Below are 20,504 nucleotides of genomic sequence, written 5' to 3'. Positions count from 1 at the left end.
TAGATTTTTGTTGCTTTTATTTGTGATGATTGATGACTGATTGATTAGGCAGAAAGTACTAGAAATAGTATGACTAATGAGACTTCAGGCTAGATTAGGATAAGAATTCTTCCCACCTAAAACCATTAAACTGATGTCTTTTTTGGTAAGAATCCTGTATATTTCTATCAGGAGCTCTAAATTGTTTTCTTATGTGTTTCGTTTGCCGTAAGTGTATCCAATACCCCAGATAGTTATGTCCTCCTTGAACTTTACCCCTTCAGTCACACCATGTTTCTGCGGAAGCATTCTCTCCACTTAGGGGTTAGATTCTAACTTGATGCAGCCTCATCTCTCACCATCTTTCCATATTGTTTACTTATCTTGAATGAAGTTACCACAAAATCTATTATTTGATATTCAAATTCTCTATATAAAGTCAAGAGTTTGTTTTGTCTTGGGTTTTTTGTTATTGTTGTTTTTATTGTCATTATTCATTTGTTTTGTCTGTTTTTTCATACATGTATAGCCAAAAGGTTAGAAGAGCATATGCCAGAATTCTAAGAGTGAGTGTCTCTGGGTGATGATGGGATTATATGTAATTTTTCATCTTCTTCCACATAATTTTTGGTGTTTTCCAAATGTTCTATAATGAATCATTATTAAAGACACACTATAAATTAAAAATTACATACTTAAATATTATAAAGTAGCCCTAAGATGCTTATTTCCAAAGTGAAGATGGTTCCAAAGATATATCAGAATGTTCACTAAACTAAATGTGTGTGTGAAAAAGAGAGTCAGATATGTGTACATTTTGCTTTTGTTGTGGTGCTTCCTGTGGGATTAGGAGGACATCTGTCTTTGCCAATTTCAGATCAAGACTGCAGTCAAATGTTTAATCTAGTCTGCAGATTTAACATGGTGATTTGCATCATTGCTCATATGTCTCTTGAACTTTCCCCTCTTGGTGGGATTTTTTCCTAGATAAAGAAAACCTGAGTGATTTGTATCACCAAGCCACCACCCATACATTTACAGTCTTGGGAAAAGTTCTGGTCTAGGCAATAATTTAAATCAGAAATATAACTTAATTAATGCACATCTTTCCCAAGCCCTGAGGGTCATTCCTTGGCACTCACATACAGCGGTGTTTACACAGACTGTTCTGGGGATACAATGGGGAAATCCTTTCAGGAGCAACCTCCTCTAACCTCCTCTTCCAACCTCTTAGAGGCTGAGAAAGAACCAGGATAGGGGAGGCTGGTTTAGGTAAGTGTGAAGACGACGAAAGCAAGATGTTTTCCTAAATGTGTAAGGACAAATGTCAAGAATCACAGTGATGTAATTAAGACATCAAGGAAACAACTGAATGTGATCAGTAAGAAGTCTTGTAAGACAGAAAATGTCCCAGAAATCACAAACTGAGGCAACTCGAAGGACTTTGATGGCCTTTGGATGTATTGAGTTGGCCAAAAATTTCATTTGAGTATATCTGTAAACATGGTATAAAGACCTAAATGAACTTTTTGGCCAACCCAATATTTTAGTCAACCTACACAATATTATTTTTAAATTAGTGCTAGCATTTAAAAATGGGATGGTTTGACCTAAAAAACAGATTTCCAGCTTCTTTTAAATAATTTTTTAAAAATTAAAATATAGAACTAGCTCTTTTTTGGCAGCAATTACTGGTGTTGTGTAACACCTATATCCTTTAGACATTCACAAGACATGCTCTCCAACTCACTTCCTCATGAATCCCTGCTGTCTCTACCACAATGAAATCCAGTGGTATTTCCATTTACTATCATGGTTTTGTTTTTCTTACTCCTGGCAGGCTTACATTGTTTATATCACCTGTAGATCCTTTGCAGATGTTGGGTTTGAAACTCTCCATACTTTGCTCCTACATCCAAACCCCTTCCCTTGACAACTGCCTTATCACAATCATTCCTCTACCAGGAATTTTCCTTTTCTTTTGCTCACTGCTGCTTTGTTAAAAGACAGATCCAGGTTCAATCCTAGGCATCTTAAACTTCTGGAAGAAGAATAGAATGGTATGGTATAACTGGATTTTGAGTCAGTAAACTCAGACTCAAGTCCCAGTAATAACGGGAACTAACCTGTATTATCAGGAAAATGTAGGTTCAGATCCCAGCTCCTCAATTTTTTAGTTTGAGATCTTGAGCAATGGTTTTAACCTTTCTGAACCTCATTTCTTAGCAGTGAATTTTAAATATTTATCCTTCCTGCTTCACAAGATTGTTGTGAAAATCAAAAATATTTTAAGAAGGTGACAAAACTAAAAGAAGATTCATAAGAATAAATCAATTTAAGATAATTTGATGGGGCATGGGGGTGTAAATTATTAAAGCATTTTAGATGGGTTGGTGAAAAATATATCTTACCCAGTTTTCCAAATTCTCTATCTGAAATAGCAAATAGTATAATAATATACTTCAGAATTTGTTTTATATTTATATTTTAGTTAGTTATTGGCCACACCTCCTGTGGCATGTGGGATCTTAGTTCCCCGACCAGGGACTAACCCATAACCCTGCAGTGGAAGTGCAGAGTCTTAACCACTGGACCACCAGGGAAGTCTTGTTTCTAATTTGTTTTTACCATTTACCCAAGTCTTGGATTGTCTACTAAATATGCAGAAATGTTTTGTGTGTATATGATCCTTCTCCCTAATTTTCCAGAAGACTCGCCAGCTAAAAATCTGTCTGCCACAATGCCTACAGTATCCACTATTACAGAAGCTTCTACATACAATTTTTTAATTGACTTATGACATATATCACCTATGTGCAACATTTACTTTTTTATGTGAGTGTTTATAGGTATAACTATGGCATTCTGATCTGTGACACCTAAGAAAGAGAGACTATAGAGAACCTGGTCACAATACTAATAACTCTTTTAAATTGTTTTTAAAACACATGAAAAGATACTCAACATCACTCATTATCAGAGAAATGCAAATCAAAACCACAATGAGGTACCATTTCACACCAGTCAGAATGGCTGCTATCCAAAAGTCTACAAGCAATAAATGCTGGAGAAGGTGTGGAGAAAAGGGAACCCTCTTACACTGTTGGTGGGAATGCAAACTAGTATAGCCACTATGGAGAACAGTGTGGAGATTCCTTAAAAATCTGGAAATAGAACTGCCTTATGACCCAGTAATCTCACTGCTGGGCATACACACTAAGGAAATCAGAATTGAAAGAGACACGTGTAGCCCAATGTTCATCGCAGCACTGTTTATAATAGCCAGGACATGGAAGCAACCTAGATGTCCATCAGCAGATGAATGGATAAGAAAGCTGTGGTACATATACACAATGGAGTATTACCCAGCCATTAAAAAGAATACATTTAAATCAGTTCTAATGAGGTGGATGAAATCGGAGCCTATTATACAGAATGAAGTAAGCCAGAAAGAAAATCACCAATACAGTATACTAACACATATATATGGAATTTAGAAAGATGGTAACGATAACTCTGTATGCAAGACAGCAAGAGACACAGATGTATAGAACAGTCTTTTGGATTCTGTGGGAGAGGGAGAGGGTGAGATGATTTGGAAGAATGGCATTGAAACATGTATAATATCATATATGAAACAAATCGCCAGTCCAGGTTCAATGCATGATACTGGATGCTTGGGGCTGGTGCACTGGGACGAGCCAGAGGGATGGTATAGGGAGGGAAGAGGGAGGGGGGTTCAGGATGGGGAACATGTGTATACCTGTGGCAGATTCATGTTGATGTATGGCAAAACCAATACAATATTGTAAAGTAATTAACCTCCAATTAAAATAAATAAATTTATATTAAAAAAACTTTTCCAAATATGAAATTAATAAATATTTATTACAAATAATTTGCTTATGGCTATAATTTTTTTGTATTTATTGTGGATTGTTAACATTTGATACATTTCCTTCCAGTCTTTCTTCTCTGAGGTTGTCTTTTCTTTAGCATCATTTAATTGACTACTTTTTCAAAATTCCTGTTTTAAATTTCTATATATCATCTTATGGGTGTTACATTTTATTTCCTTGATTACAACGGTGAGGCTGCATTTTTCTGATTATGGTATTAATATATGTGAATTGAAAACAAATTCAGCAAAACAAAAATGTACAACAAAGTAAACATTATCTTCTCATTTTAGTGGAAGTACTTTCAAATTTTGTTTGTATGCAGACACAAACATGTGAATAAAAACATTTTCTAAAAATGACTTTATAATACATACTTTTAGCCTACATTTTTCACTTACTGTTAATATCTCATAGGCATCATTCCTATCTACTAGATCAATACCAGTATTTAATGGCTGTATAGTGTTCCACTGTGTGGTTGTACTACAATTTATTCAACAATCACCTACCAATGGGCTTTGGATTATTCAATTTTCACTAGCATAAATGTTACTGTAATAAATATCCTATACATACTCTTTATAGACTTTGAATATTTAAAATAATACTCTTAGCAGTGCATTGCTGAGTAAAAAATTATGCTTTCTCCCAGCCAAACTGCCCCATTATTCATCCCAATTACATTCCCACTGAGAGTAAATGAGAATAGCCAATTTCTACTTTTTCACCAACGAGGATGGTTTAATCACTGCTAATAATAGGTAACATAATAATACTTTATTATTTTCATTTATATCCTGTTAATTTGTAATGAGGTTGGACATCTGTTCAAATGCTTCTTGGCAATTTATATTGCTCCTTGGAAAATTGCATTTCAGTTCCTTTAACAATTTTCTATTGAGATAGTGATCTTTTTCTTATAGATTTGTAAGAGCTCTCTCTAGTCCGTAATTTATTTGACAGCTCTCCTGTTGATGGGTAGTTATTTTCTTCATTTTAGCATTAATATAGTAATGAATAATTTTGTAAGCTGATATTTATACATCACACATGATCTCTTTTGAATAGATTAAATTAGAATAGATTAAAATAGTTTAACATACATTGTTAAAATGCTTTCCATAAAAGCCACACCAATTTACACTTCAGCTAACAGATTATGAGATCACCTACCTCATAGCAACCCATTTTACATCCAATCACAGTAATAAAACAGGATGCAGAGAGATAAAGACATAAACAGCATAGCACACAAGTCACAGAGGGAGAAGACAGTCAATCGTGCTATGGAATTTCTAGAAGTCAGGGCAGAAGAGGATTGCAATGCATTGGTAGAATCAACATGGAGAGGTATGTATGAAATCTTTATCTCTTGTAAAGATGTCCCCAAAACAAGCTCCTTCGTGGTTCCTTGAAAATGGGTGACTACTGCTAATTTAAGACTAAAAGCCTAATTAACTCATTTAACTTCTTACTTTTCTATATTCCACCAACTAAGTTAAATTACTTATTGTACAAATTACCTGCTTCTCTTAGAAATACTAAATCCCAGTGAAATCAAGGAAAAAGAACACTGCCCAAATATGGGGCATTTCCTGGTGATAATGTAAAAACAGTGACTCCTAAGACTAGGCTTGGGTGACAAGATATAGTCATAGCCCTGCATTTTATCAATCAAAGGACAGAAGAGTGTTTCAGACAACAGCTTAAGACTTTGAAAACATGCAAATTTTACTCATTCAGTAAGTAAACAAAAAAACTGCAAACCCAAGGTTTCAAACTCAAATCAATGCTATTTCAAAGAAACAAAAACTAAGCAATTTCTTGGTTCTAAGATCTTTTCCCATGAACTCCAATCACATCAGTTCAGTTCAGTTGCTCAGTCGTGTCCGACTCTTTGCGACCCCACGAATCGCAGCATGCCAGGCCTCCCTGTCCATCGCCGTCTCCCAGAGTTCACTCAAACTCACGTCCATCGAGTCGGGGATGCCATCCAGCCATCTCATCCTCTGTCGTCCCCTTCTCCTCCTGCCCCCAATCCCTCCCAGCATCAGAGTCTTTTCCAATGAGCCAACTCTTCGAATGAGGTGGCCAAAGTACTGGAGTTTCAGCTTTAGCATCATTCCTTCCAAGTACCCTGTCATAAATCACAGCATGCGGAGGAATGGCAGTGGCAGCAAGAACACAAGCAGGACGGTAATGTCTAGTGCAGAGAGCTGATAAGGAGTGCCTAATTAATGGTTCTGAAGTGCTTTCAAGGTATAAAATCCCATAATAATATTAAATAGCACCATCATCATCCAGTTAAGGCAATTAACAGCCTGTTTTTCTTCTTTCAAACATAGGTAATCACACAAAAACAACCCTAACAAACTAAGCCAGTTATACATACATCTTTAGTTTTAAATATATATGTATACATATTTATATAAAAGCAGTTATATGTATTAAAAGCTAGTTATATGTTTTTCCAAATATGATTCAGCTGATTTTGATTATTCTTCCCAACTGCTGCTAGTTATGGATCATATCATAATCACCATTTTCTAGTCAATAGCATCAAGCTTGCCATGTGATTGAAACTCTATTATAAAAATGCTGTTATATTTGTCATTTGTTTTTAGCAAACAATTCAAGTCTAATTTTTTTAGGCTATACCAAGTGGCTTGTGGGATCTTAGTTCCCTGAGCAAGGATCAAACCTGCACCCACTTCCCTTCCCTTCCACCAAGGAAGTCTCTCAAGTCTGATTATTAATGATACTGCCCTGTTGTGTCTCTTTCCATTTGGTTCTTAGTCTTTATTTATTCTTCCCTTATTAAATCTTACTCCCTCCTGGGATTTTTTTTATAATTTTGATGACTTCTAAATCATTTTATTAACTCAGGCCTCTTTTCCAAGCTACACGCACATGCTTCCTAATCCTAATTGGCCAGTTTCACCAGAGGTCCCATAGATAGTTCAGCCTCTCATACTCAAAGACCACCTGGCAAGACTCCTCCACTCCCATAAAAGCTGCTTGTTTTTCCTCTTAGGTAATGATGTCACCAACCTGAGTCACTCATGTGCTAAAGGTCAGTTGGCCTCTCTCTTTTCTCTCCTCCTTCCTTTCCCTTCCACACTCATTTCTGCTGATCAAGGTTTTAGAATCTCTGTTTTATGTGTAACACTCTCTCCATATTTAGGACGTTGGTTTAATTGCTCCTCAGTGTCTGGTAGAATCTACAATTGCAATCCTCAGACACTTTTTTATTCACACATGGATAAGTCTGCCAGCAGGTTGTTTCAGAAATGATAATATAATCACATTACTGGTCTTCTTAAAGTTTTTACTGCCTTCCCATAGCTAATAGTACAAGGCTGTTTTTGGACAAAGGTATACTTGTCAAAGTAGGAGAATAGAAATATTTAAGATGGTGTTTGCTTGATTTATAATTTTAAAATATTTAATTTATGGTATGTGAACCTCTATTTGCACTCTTGTCTTATGCTCAAAAATCGGAAAGGTGGACTTGACTCTGAGGTGTCCAACTACTCTGGTTTCTCCCCTTTTCTCTATAGATTTGCCTATTTTGAACATTTCATATAATAGAATATATATATTCAATATGTGGCCTTTTGTGTCTTCTTCCATTAGCATAACATTTCCAAGATTCATCCATATTTTAGCAGGTATCAGTATTTAATTCCTTTATATGACTTGATAGTATGGACATACCACATACTTTTTGTTAATTATGCATAATACTGCTAAGAACATTTGTGTACAAGTTTTTGTATGGACATACATTTATGACTCTCTTGGGTATACACTTAAGAGAGGAATTTCTGGATCATATGGGAACTCTATGTTTAGCATTTTGACAATTGTCAAATCTTATCTAAAATGGGCCATACCATTTTACATTCCTACCAGCAATACATGAGAGTTCTCATTTCTCTACATCCTTGCCAGCATTTGTTATTGTTCATCTTTCTCATTATAGTCATTGTAATAGGGGCAAAGTGGTATTTCTCCTGCTTTTGATTTGCATTTTACCAAAAACTAATGATCTCAAACCCATTTTCATGTGCTTACTGGCAATTTGTACATATTGTTAGAAGAAAATTACTTAGAATCCTTTACCCATTTTTTAAAAGAATTATTTGTCTTCTTATGTTTGATAGTAGAAGTTCTTTATATACTCTGGTTGAATATGTCATTGTATGGGATACAAATTCCTTATTAAATTTATGATTTGCAAATATTTTCTTCCATTGGGTGGGCTATCTTTTCACTTTCTTAAATGATGTCCTTTGAAGTACAAAAGACTTAATGTTGATAAAGTCTTTATTTTTCCTTTTGTCACTTTTGCTTCTTGTGTTATATCTGAGAAAACTTTACCTTATCCAAAATCATGAAAACTTACTCCTAGGTTTTCTTCCAAGAGTTTTATAGTTTTAGTTCTTATATTTAGCTCTGTGATCCATTTTGAATTAATATTTGCTTGAGTTGTGAGTTAGAGTTCCAAATTAATTCTTTTATATGTGGACATCCACCTTTCCCAGCACCATTTGTTAAAAAGGTTACTCTTTCTCCCTACTGAATTGTCTTGGCACCATTGTAAAAAATCAATTGACCATAAATGTAAGGGTTTATTTCTGAACTCTCAATTTAATTTCATTGATCTATATATGTAGGTTTATACTAATAACATACTTTTTCTTAGTACTGTTTTTCTTTTCTTAGTACTATTGCTTTGCAGTAACTTGAAAAATACTGTGAGTTACAACTTTGGTCTAAAGATTGTTTTGACTTTCTTGGTAATTTTCATTTTTTAAGATTTATTTATTTATTTTTGGTTGTGCTGGGTCTTCATTGCGATGTGCAAGGTTTCTCTATTTGTGGCTAGCAGGGGCTACTCTTTATTGTGATGCTCAGACTTCTCACTGCAGTGGCTTCTCTTGCGGCAGGACACAGGCTGTAGGCAGGTGGGCTTCAGTAGTTGCAATGCAGGGGCTCAGTGACTGAGGCTCATCGGTTCTAGAGCAGTAGCTGAGGTGCATGGGGCTTAGCTGCTCTGCAGCCTATTTCCCAGACCAGGGATCAAATCAGATTGGCAGGCAGAGTCTCAACTACAAGACCACCAGGGAAGCCCCCTGTAATTTCCATTTCTTACAGATCTTACTATCAGCTTGTCATTTCTGAAAGAAAAGGCAGCTTAGATTTTGATAACAATTGTGTTCTACTTCTAGATAAATATGGGGAGTATTGTCATCATAAAAATATTAAGTCACTCAAGGTATGTACATGGGATATCTTTCCATTTATTTGGCCCTTCTTTAATTTCATTAGCAATACTTAGTATTACAAGTATTACAAGTCCTACATTTTTGTTAAAATTCTTTCTAAACATTTTCTTTCTGATGCTATTACAAATTGAATTGCTTTTTTTAAATTTCATTTTTCAATTGCTCACTGCTATTGTATAGACATGCAATTGATTTTTGTATATTGATTCTGTACTCTGTAGCATTAATTTGTTTATTAATTCTGTTTTAAGTGGATTCTTTAGGATTTTATACACACAAAATTATGTCATCAGCAAATAAAGACAGTTTTCCTTCTTATTCCAATCTGGGTGCCTTTGGATTTATTTCTCTTATCTAATTTCTCTGGATAGAACTACAGTACAATATTGAATAGAAATAATGATAGCAGAATTTTATCTTTTCTTGATTGTAAGGAGGAAGGTCTTTTATTATTAAGTATAATATTCAGTTCAGTTGCTCAGTCATGTTTGACTCTTTGCGACCCAGGAATCGCAGCACGCCAGGCCTCCCTATCCATCACCAACTCCCGGAGTCCACCCAAACCCATGTCCATTGAGTCGGTGATACCATCCAACCATTTCATCCACTGTCATCCCCTTCTCCTCCTGCCCTCAATCTTTCCCAGCATCAGGTTCTTTTCAAAGGAGTCAGTTCTTTGCATCAGGTGGCCAAGGTTTTGGAATTTCAGCTTCAACATAAGTCCTTCCAATGAACAACCAGGACTGATCTCCTTTAGGATGGACTGGTTGGATCTCCTTGCAGTCCAAGGGACTCTCAAGAATCTTCTCCAACACCACAGTTCAAAAGCATCAATTCTTTGGTGCTCAATTTCTTCACAGTACAACTCTCACATCCATACATACATGACTACTGGAAAAACCATAGCCTTGACTAGACGGACATTTGTTGACAAAGTAATCTCTCTGCTTTTTAATATGCTGTCTAGGTTGGTCATAACTTTCCTTCCGAGGAATAAGTGTCTTTTAAATTCATGGCTGCAATCACCATCTGCAGTGATTTTGGAGCCCCCAAAAATAAAGTCAGCCACTGTTTCCACTGTTTCCCCATCTATTTGCCATGAAATGATGGGACCGGATGCCATGATCTTAGTTTTTTGAATGTTGAGCTTTAAGCCAACTTTTTCACTCTCTTCTTTTAATTTCATCAAGAGACTCTTTAGTTCTTCTTCACTTTCTGCCACAATGGTGGTATCATCTGCATATCTGAGGTTATTGGCAATCTTGATTTCAGCTTGTGCTTCTTCCAGCCTAACGTTTCTCATGATGTATTCTCATATAAGTTAAATAAGCAGGGTGACAATATACAGCCTTGACGTACTACTTTTCCTACTTGGAACCAGTCTGTTGTTCCATGTCCAGTTCTAACTGTTGCTTCCTGACCTGCATACAGGTTTCTCAAGAGGCAGGTTTGGTGGTCTGGTATTCCCATCCCTTTCAGAATTTTCCACAGTTTATTGTGATCCACACAGTCAAAGGCTTTGGCATAGTCAATAAAGCAGAAATAGATGTTTTTCTGGAACTCTCTTGCTTTTTCGATGATTCAGCGGATGTTGGCAATTTGATCTCTGGTTCCTCTGCCTTTTCTAAAACCAGCTTGAACATCTGGAATTTCACAGTTCACATATTGTTGAAGCCTGGCTTGGAGAATTTTAAGCATCACTTTACTAGCGTGTGAGATGAGTGCAATTGTGTGGTAGTTTGAGCATTATTTGGCATTGCCTTTCTTTGGGATATAATATTAGCTGTAAGATTTTTGTAGGTGCCCTTTATCAGGTTGAGACAGTTCTATTTCTAGTTTGTTGAGACCTTTAACATTAAAAAGTGTTGGCTATTGTCAAGTGCTTTTTATACATCTATTGAAATAATCATGTTTTTTCCCTTTATTCCATTAATATGTTGTTGTGTTACATTGATTTTTTTCATATGCATAACCAGTCTTTCATTCTTGGAATAAATCTTACTTAGTCATGGAGTATGATCCTTTTTATATGTTGCTTAATTTGGTTTGCTAGTATTTTATTGGCAATTATATTGTCCGTATTAATAAGACATATCAGGCTATAGTTCTTGTTTCTTATTTCCCTAGTATCAGGACAATAATACCCTCTTCATAGACTCAGCTGGAAAGTGTTTCTCTTTTGTTTTTTGGAAGCATTTGTGAAAAACTAGTGTTAATTCTTCTTTTTTGCTAGAATACAACAGGTAGCTACCTGGCCTGGGCTCTTTGTGGTAAGTCTATTGATAACTAATTCAATATTTTTATTGTTAAAAGTCTGTTCAGATTTTGGTTTTTGAGTCAGTTCCAGTATTTTGTGTCTAGGAATTTGTCTATTTTATCTAGATTATCTAATACAATAGTCTAGTTGAATTAATATCTGGTTTATATCAACACTGTACAAAAACTTCACTTCTATAGAGCTAGTCTCCTTTGTCCTCTTATTGTAATACACATTACATCTTTATATATTATAAGCTCATCAATAAAGTTTTGTGCTTATAGCTTGCACATGACTTTTAAATCAGGCAGGAGGAAAAGAAAGGAAGTATAAACAAAAAATACATGTAAACCGCCTTTTATATTTTAGCAGTGCTCTTTATTTTTTGGTGCAAATTCAAGTTACTGTCTAGTTCCTTTTATTTCAGTCCAAAGGACTTCCTTTAGTAATTTAAGGAAGGAAAGTTCTGTCAGTGATAGATTCTCTCAGATTTTTAACCTGGTAATATCTTTTTTTGTATATCAGTTGTGTCTGACTCTGTGACCCCATGACTATAGCCCACCAGGTTCCTCTGTCTAGAGGATTCCTCAGGCAAGAGTACTAGAGTACTAGAGTTGCCATTTCCTTCTCCAGGTAATGTCTTAATTTATCCTTATTTTTGAAGAACAGTTTTGTTGGATATAAATTCTAAGTTGACAGTCTTTTTCTTTCAGTACTTTATATTATTCCACTGCTTTTGGGCCTCCATGGTTTCTGATGAGAAACTACCTATTAATATAAATTAGACTCCTTTATACATAACATGACATTTTTCTCTTGCTGCTTTCAAGATTCTGATTTTTTACAACTTGATTATAATTTGTTTCAAAGTGAACCTCTTTGAATCTATTCTACTTGAAATCCATTGAGATTCTTGAATATATAGATTCCCATGTTCCACCAAATATGGAAAGTTTTCAGCTATTTTTTCTTCAAATATTCTTTCTGTCCCTGTCTGCTTCTCCTTTCTTTCTCAGATTCTCATTATATGTATATTGGTATACCTGATACTGTCTCATCAAAGTTCTGCTAATTTTTCTTCTTTTTCTCCTTTCTCTTTTCAGATTGAATAATCTCATTTCTTCAGTTTAGTTCAGTCGCTCAGTTGTGTCCGACTCTTTGAGACCCCATGGACTGCATCATGCCAGGTGTCCTTGTCCATCACCAACTCCCTGTCCATCACCAACATGAGTTTACCCGAACTCATGTCCATTGAGTCGGTGATGCCATCCAGCCATCTCATCCTCTGACATCCCCTTCTCCTCCTGCCCTCAATCTTTCCCAGCATCAGGGTCTTTTCAAATGAGTCAGCTCTTCATATCAGGTGGCCAAAGTATTGGAGTTTCAGGTTTAACACCAGTCCTTCCAAAGAATATTCAGGACTGATCTCCTTTAGGATGGACTGGTTGGATCTCCTTGCAATCCAAGGGACTCTCAAGAGTCTTCTCCAACACCACAGTTCAAAAGCATCAATTCTTTGGTGCTCAGCTTTCTTTATAGCCCAACTCTCACATCCATACATGACTACTGGAAAAACCATAGCCTTGACTAGACAGACCTTTGTTGACAAAGTAATGTCTCTGCTTTTTAATATGCTGTCTAAGTTGGTCATAACTTTCCTTCCAAGGAGCAAGCATCTTTTAATTTCATGGCTGCAATCACCATCTGCAGTGATTTCAGAGCCCCCCAAAATAAAGTCAGCCACTGTTTCCACTGTTTGCCCATCTATTTGCAATGAAGAGTTGGGACCAGATGCCATGATCTTAGTGTTCTGAATGTTGAGCTTTAAGCCAACTTTTTCACTCTCCTCTTGCACTTTCATCAAGAGGCTCTTTAGTTCTTCTTCACTTTCTGCCTTAAGGGTGGTGTCATCTGCATATCTGAGGTTATTGATATTTCTCCTGACAATCTTGATTCCAGCTTGTGCTTCCTCCAGCCCAGCGTTTCTCATTATGTACTCTGCATTTGACCTATCTTCAAATTTTCTGATTCTTCTGTCTACTTAAACCTGCTGTTGAACCCAACAGTGATTTTTTAAAATTATTGTAGTTTTCAGCTCTAAAATCTCCATTTGGCTGCATTTTACAAATTTTATCCCTTTATTGATATTCTCTAGTAATATATTGTTCTCATATTTTCCTTTATTCCTTTATACATGATTTCTTTTAGTTCTGTGAACATTTTTATGGTCACTGATTTTAAAGTCTTGCTCTAGTAAATCCAGTATCTGGGCTTCCTCAAAGATAATTTCTATTGACTGCCTTTTCTTCCTTGTGAATAGAATACACTACCCAGTTTCTCTGCATGTCTCATTATTTTTTTTGAAAACTGGACATTTAAAATAATATAAAACATCAATTCTTGAAATCATATCACTCCCCCAACTATGGTTTGTTGTTTCAGTTTGTTGTTGCTGTAATTATTCTTCCTATTTGTTTAGTGACTTTCCTAACCATAGACTCCGCATTCTTTGTCATGTGTGGTTAGCTTAGTGGCCAGCTAATGGCTGAAAGCTTCTTTTAAAATAATAGTAATAATGCCCTCAGCTAATAAGTTCTGGGCTTTGCTGAGGGGATTTCTGTGTATAGAGGGCACACCTTCAATTTGCCAGCTGTTTGCAATTCTTAATTTTCACTCCCTGCTTGTGCAGAGGCTCAATGTCAGTAATAGGTGAGAGACTGGGGCTTTCTCAGGTCTTTCCTGAGAAAATGCATACCTCTGTACATGTGCATGCCTTTTATATTTCCAGGAATATGTGAGCTTTTGAAAGTCCCAATAGAAATCTCATTCCACAACACTGAAAAATACCTGAAATTGTTAATTCTGTGGGGCTGGATGTTTGTATAATTACAAGAGAAATAACCCACCTTCTAGGATTTTTGTCCTAAGTGCAACTTTTCATATCTTGATCACTACTTATTTAGTTCTCTCCTACCTACTTTTATATCATCATCTATAGACCCACAGATTCATTGTTGATAGTCAGCATGAATATGATAACCATAAACCTGTATTGATATTTCAGTCCTGACGACTGGATTCACCTTGCCAAGGCACAAAGTAGATAATGCAGTAAATTAACCAACCACTAGGATGGAAACAAAACCAGGGAGTCTTAAGTGAAGAGAGAGCAACCACAAAGATAAATTATATGGAGGGTTATAACTAGAAGTGAAGGGTATAAACTTAGGTTTCAAAAGTCATGGGATAAAATCTGACTGTACCACTCGCCCCTGGGTCAGGAAGATCCCTTAGAGAAGGAAATGGCAACCCACTCCAGTACTCTTGCCTGGAAAATCCCATGGACAGAGGAGCCTGGTAGGCTATAGTCCATAGGGTAGCAAAGAGTCGGACACAACTGAGCGGCTTGTCAAAATGTACCACTCACCAGCTCTGTGACTTGAGAAGACACTCTTCTACTCAAAACCTCTGCTTTCTTTGTAAGTGGAAGTAATGTCACTTCCTCAAGATATTTTGCAGATTAAATGAGCTAATTATATATAATACTTAGTATACTGTGTTACTCAGCAAATGATATTATTAAATATCCTCACTGAATATCCTCAAAAAATGATATTAGGTAGTAACTAGAATAATCCAAGTCCTAAACAGATTAACTACAGCTGCATAAATGTTTCAGCTTTGAAAAACAAGGTATGTTTCAAAAATGAGACTGTCACCTATAGGTAATCTTGCATCTCCCACCAGAGACATTTCCCAAGCTGACTGATATCCATAAATCTCTCCCAGGTGTTCCACATGCTATCCTCCTATATAAATCATGGACTTCTGGGGAGCATTTCATTCACATGCATTCTTACTATCAACATTCACTGGGCACATATCAGGCACTAATTTAGCACTGGTGAAGGGTGATGAATGAGCAGATAGGGTCCCTACCATCATAAGATGAAATTCCAACAGGGGATGAAGGCAGGTTCTGGTGATTCCATTACAGCATTAAAGACTAGAAAACCTAATATGACATTTCCTTGATGTTCTCACAGCTCAAATTCTGCAGTGATCCAGATTTCACCTCCCATTCAGGGGGATTTGAAAGTCAGAGTGAAGATCATGTGGTAGATGCTATATTTCTGCTGTTCCTGCCAGAGATTTGAGGTATTCCGAAATCTGTTTAGAAAAGATTCCAGTTCCTGTCCTTAGGTTTATGTGTTTTTAATAAACAGAATTGCTTGTTTTGGTGGAAGAGATGACTGCAGAAGCAATGTGATCCTGAAGCTGGCAATGGTGGCATCAGCTTCCTGAATCCTAGCTTTGTCTAGTGACAGAGATGTATTTGTAAATTTTGTTCTGTTGTTTTGAGCATTATCTCAGAAGCTCTGTCGGCTCCCCAGCACCTGCAAGATTTCACACACCATCTAAAACAAATATGAAATCCCTTTCTACTTGAACCAGCTGAAATGGATCATTACTGAATCCAGACCAATGGAGGGAAATAATAGGAACATAAATAACACAAGCATTGATTGTAATATACAAAATAAAGACAGAGTGATGTAAGGTGAGGAAAGATTTTTCAGATAGAGTGGTCAAAAGGTCTTCTTGATGAAATGAACCAAAGCAGAGCCCTCATACAAAGAAAAGCTAAGGCAAGATTTAGACAGTTCCAGGACCAGCAAATAGTTATAACACAGGCCCAAATGTGGAAAAGAACTTATCGCATCCAGTCTTCAGAAAGAAGAGTAGTATGATTATAAATTTGGAGCAAATGTCACAAGAAGAAACTAGAAAATTTAGCAAGGATTACAGCTTCTCAAAGTGTGGTCCCAGGACTGGTACTGGTCTGCAAACTGTTTGCTTAGGATACATTATAGGGAATTCCCTAATGGTCCAGTGGTTAGGATGCCAAGCTTTTGCTGCTGAGGACCCAGGTTTCATTCCTGATTGGGAAATTAAGATACCACAAGACACTTGGCCAAATAAATTAATTAATTAAAATAAAGGATCCATGATAAGTACAAAATTTAAGAGTAAATGTTTAGAAATATCATAACAATTTGGTATTGCCACAACATTGAAGCAACATTTTGCCACATTTAATAAAATTATTTCCAGTCCAAAACAGACTGGAAATTAAAAACAAAACTGATCTATGAGATAGTTTAAGAAGCATTGTCCTCCATGTCCAATCTCTCAAACTTTTTCTGTAAAGAGCCGGGCACTAACTGTTTTAGGCTTTGTGGGGTCATAGGCTCTTGGCACCCCACTCCAGTACTCTTGCCTGGAAAATCCCATGAACGGAGGAGCCTGGTAGGCTGCAGTCCATGGGATGGCTAAGAGTCAGACACGACTGAGCGACTTCACTTTCACTTTTCACTTTCATGCATTGGAGAAGGAAATGGCAACCCACTCCAGTGTTCTTGCCTGGAGAATCCCAGGACAGCGGAGCCTGGTGGGCGGCCGTCTGTAAGGTCGCATAGTCAGACACGACTGAAGTGACTTAGCAGCAGCAGCAGGCTCTCTGTTGCAACTATTCAATTCTGTTGCTGCTGCTGCTGGTGCTAAGTCACTTCAGTCATGTCCGACTCTGTGCGACCCGAGACGGCAGCCCACCAGGCTCCTGAAAGTGAAAAGTGAAAGTGAAGTCGCTCATTCGTGTCAGACTCTTAGCCATCCCATGGACTGCAGCCTACCAGGCTCCTTCGCCCATGGGATTTTCCAGGCAAGAGTACTGGTGTGATAGCACAAAAGCAGTTGTGGACCATATATCAGCAAAGGGGTTTGGTTGGGTCTAATAAAAATTTATCTATTAAAAAAAAAGTCATGGTGATCAGATTTAGTCTGTGATACCTAGTTTGTCAACCCTATTCTAGGCCACAGGAAGAAGACTGGGCTTGACTCTAAAATAAACAAAACCCATTTAATGAAGGATTCCCTCACCCTTGCCCCTTTCTCATCACTGTCTAGATGTGTGTGTGTAAAGTCTTTACATCACTGACTCTAAATCAGAAAGGACTTTGAAGCTCCTCTCACTTCAATTCAGTGTTCTCATAACAACCGTGACAGATGGAACCTCTGCTTACAGAACTGGTGCCTACAGGCAGGATCCATTTGACTCTTACCTGCATCCCCCCAAAATGATGATGACACCGATGACCTTGCATTAGCCTCGTGAGCAACTGACAGACCCAAGTGGCCACAGCTTTCCATTCTCCAAGCCCTCACAGTAAGTTTCCATTTCACCTGAATTCTGAAATCAACTCCAGGGCCCAATATTTTGAGGTACACCACGCCACTTTTCTTTTGTACATAGTTACACTTCTGTCCACAGGTACTCTTTTGAGCGCTGTCCATCACTGGCTCATTTGTTGTGTCTGAAATGGTTGTATGGGACAAGCAGCCACCACATGTGTAGTCATGTTTACCCCTGGACTCCAACACTGTCATGAGCAGAAAGGCCTTCTGCATTTGCATGCCTCCATTCACACAGCACCCACTTCATAAACCCAACCCAACACCCATACAGTAGGTCACCTTATATTCTCCACACACAGAACATAGACCACTGTGTGTGTGAGAACATGCACTCCAACAGCAGGTCTCTCACATGGAGGGCAGAGCTGAAGCAGCCCTTTCTGAAGTCTCTTTTATTTAAGATTTCTTTCATTGGCCCATAACAAATTTAATAGCTAAAACTTTGCTCTTGCAAGTTTCCTTAAAATATTCCTTCTGCACCTACCACCGTTTATCTTGGCAGCAGGTAGCTTGAAGAGTTTTGGAAAGTCTCAGCTTGGCATAGCCCTCAGAGCTACTGGCACATTAAAGATTAATAAAGAGCATTGAACTGAGCTCAGGACACTGCAACGTGATCCTTCACCATGAAATGTGCAAGATTCTTTGTGCAATGAACAAAACCAAAGCCAAAAAGGGCCAACCGTGACAAGCTAGGATCGGAAACAATCAGGAACTTTGTGTGTCTTTCATTGGTCAATTGATGGATAGCAATCAATACCCCTGCTCAGCCCTACTCTTCCTAAACATTCTCAGGAATTTAAGATGGGCCTGGGAGTCCAACCCCCAGAGCCAGGTTATTTACTGAGCTTGCAGAACCATAGAGATAGTACAACCACAGCTGCCCTCTTCCAGTATAAGAGTGATTCAGAACAAATTCCCAAGTTAGCAGCTTCTCCAAGGAAAGTTGAGATAAAGCAAGGCATTTCTAACATTTGGGATTTGCTTGAGTAAGACAGAACACTTGTGTCAGATTGAATATTAACCCAGGAGGAAAAATACACTTTCTGCATGCATAGGCAAGGGGCTGGTGGCAGAATGCACAAGACATTGATGATGAAAATAAAAATGAGACAAGCACATACAGCATACCTATTGGTTCAAAGGAGGAATCTGTTTGTAATCAACCTCAGGACACTTGGACACAGGCAGCAAATACCGGGATAGATCAACAGAAAATGTACCCTGAATTCTGGAAAAACACTGGCGGACTCCACATGTGTGCTGGGTGATGCCCTGTGTCTATTTACACATTGCAATCCCCTCAAGCCCTCCAGAAAAATCACAGGCAAACCCTATGCTCTGCAATTCAGGGGTCTGAAGCAGAGCACTTACTTAGCATGTTGGAAGCTCTTGCCTCCACACCAACAGAAACATTAAAGAAAAAAGAGAAAAGAAAATTCTGACCTTACCGAAAAGGCATAGCAGGGACGGTGAATATGTTCACTTTAGCCCACTCAGTGCTTTCTCTTGCATTCGGTCAGTGTTCTAAGGCTATTGAGGAGAGTTCCTGGGGTTTTCGGATCTTCCTTCAAGAGTTTTAATCACTGGCTTCCCCAGACCGGGTTTAACAAACACTGCTGTGTTCTGTCAATATTTGTATGCAGCACCGCATTGGGCAACCAGCCAACACAGAGTTTCAAGAGGCAAGGGGAGAAAACTGACACCCTAACAAACATGCTTCCCTCTTTTGTGTCTTTTAAGGTGGTGCTCAAAGTGTCATCTTTGACGATGACAGCAACTAAAAATACCCTCTTTGGGGGACTTTCTCCATTGCCCCCCAACCCCTGGCTGGGCTGCACGAACTGGGTTCCGCAAAGTTTGTTTTCTGTCTCTCTGCCCTGAAGTTCTCCACACAATCACCCGGCTTCCCTCTCCACCAGCTGCACTTTAAATGTATTTTAATTGGCTGGAATGTCGAAAGAATCCATTTGGCAGTCGTTTACATGTGAAGCACGCCCAGGGCAGCTGAAAGAGGCCCCAGCAGCAGCCGATTACTTCATCAAAAGCTGCAGTTTGAATACCATTGACTCCTACATAACTACAGTGAACTCAATTCGACAGGCAAGTAGGAGTAATTAATAATTTGCTGAGAAAAATTCTTCATTCATCTAAAAGCCAAAAATGCAAAGGAAAAAAATAAATCCCTGCAGACACAACCATTCTTATGAAAGACTTGATTGATAGTCCCCAGTTCTACTCTCCACAAACATTGACTTTGTATAGCATTACAGGAGGGGGCATGGTGCATAATTTGGTTTGCCTGAGAAGTTAATTTAAGTAATTTTCCTTTTGAATGATCCCCTGAGATACGTCATTCTGTTACCTCTTTACACATTAGCCATATGCTGCAGTAAATATTGCCAATACTTGTGGCATTTCTTCATTTCTCTTAATTTTTTCTTGGTTGGTTGCAATAACTAGTTTGTGACCTCCGTGAAAGGAGGTCACAAATAAATTCACTCTGTGTCAAAGTGGATAATCATCACCACCCAGAATCTATTCACTGAAGAAAAGGTTAAAGCACTCTGGGAAAAAAAAAAATGTCAGTTTCAACAGATTCTAACATCAAGGAGGTAGGTGGAATATACAGATATATAAACATAAGTTCCTCAAAAACAACAAATAAATGGAATCATTTTCAAGTAGTTCTTTACCAATATTTTGCTCAAAGACTTTTCAATACGCTATGTAAACTATGTTGGCAGATTTAGAATCTCTGAGGAGTATGTTTTAAAGAAGCATCCCAAGTAATCCTGATTTTCACCCTTCATTAAGAACCCC

General features: G+C 37.6%; 1 protein-coding gene across 1 annotated transcript in view; it reads right to left on the bottom strand.

Annotated features, from left to right (window-relative positions):
• Positions 1-19,598, bottom strand: part of NCKAP5 (NCK associated protein 5) — a 1,138,328-nt gene extending 1,118,730 nt beyond the window's left edge. Inside the window, exon 1 of the mRNA XM_069577706.1 lies at positions 19,133-19,598. The gene's annotated coding sequence lies outside the window, so the exon portion shown is untranslated. The remainder of the gene's footprint in view (positions 1-19,132) is intronic.
• Between the last annotated feature and the right edge of the window lie 906 nt (positions 19,599-20,504).

Source organism: Ovis canadensis, chromosome 2, assembly GCF_042477335.2.
Source record: "Ovis canadensis isolate MfBH-ARS-UI-01 breed Bighorn chromosome 2, ARS-UI_OviCan_v2, whole genome shotgun sequence".
Taxonomy (NCBI): domain Eukaryota; kingdom Metazoa; phylum Chordata; class Mammalia; order Artiodactyla; family Bovidae; genus Ovis; species Ovis canadensis.
This window is presented reverse-complemented; position numbering and strand designations above follow the sequence as displayed.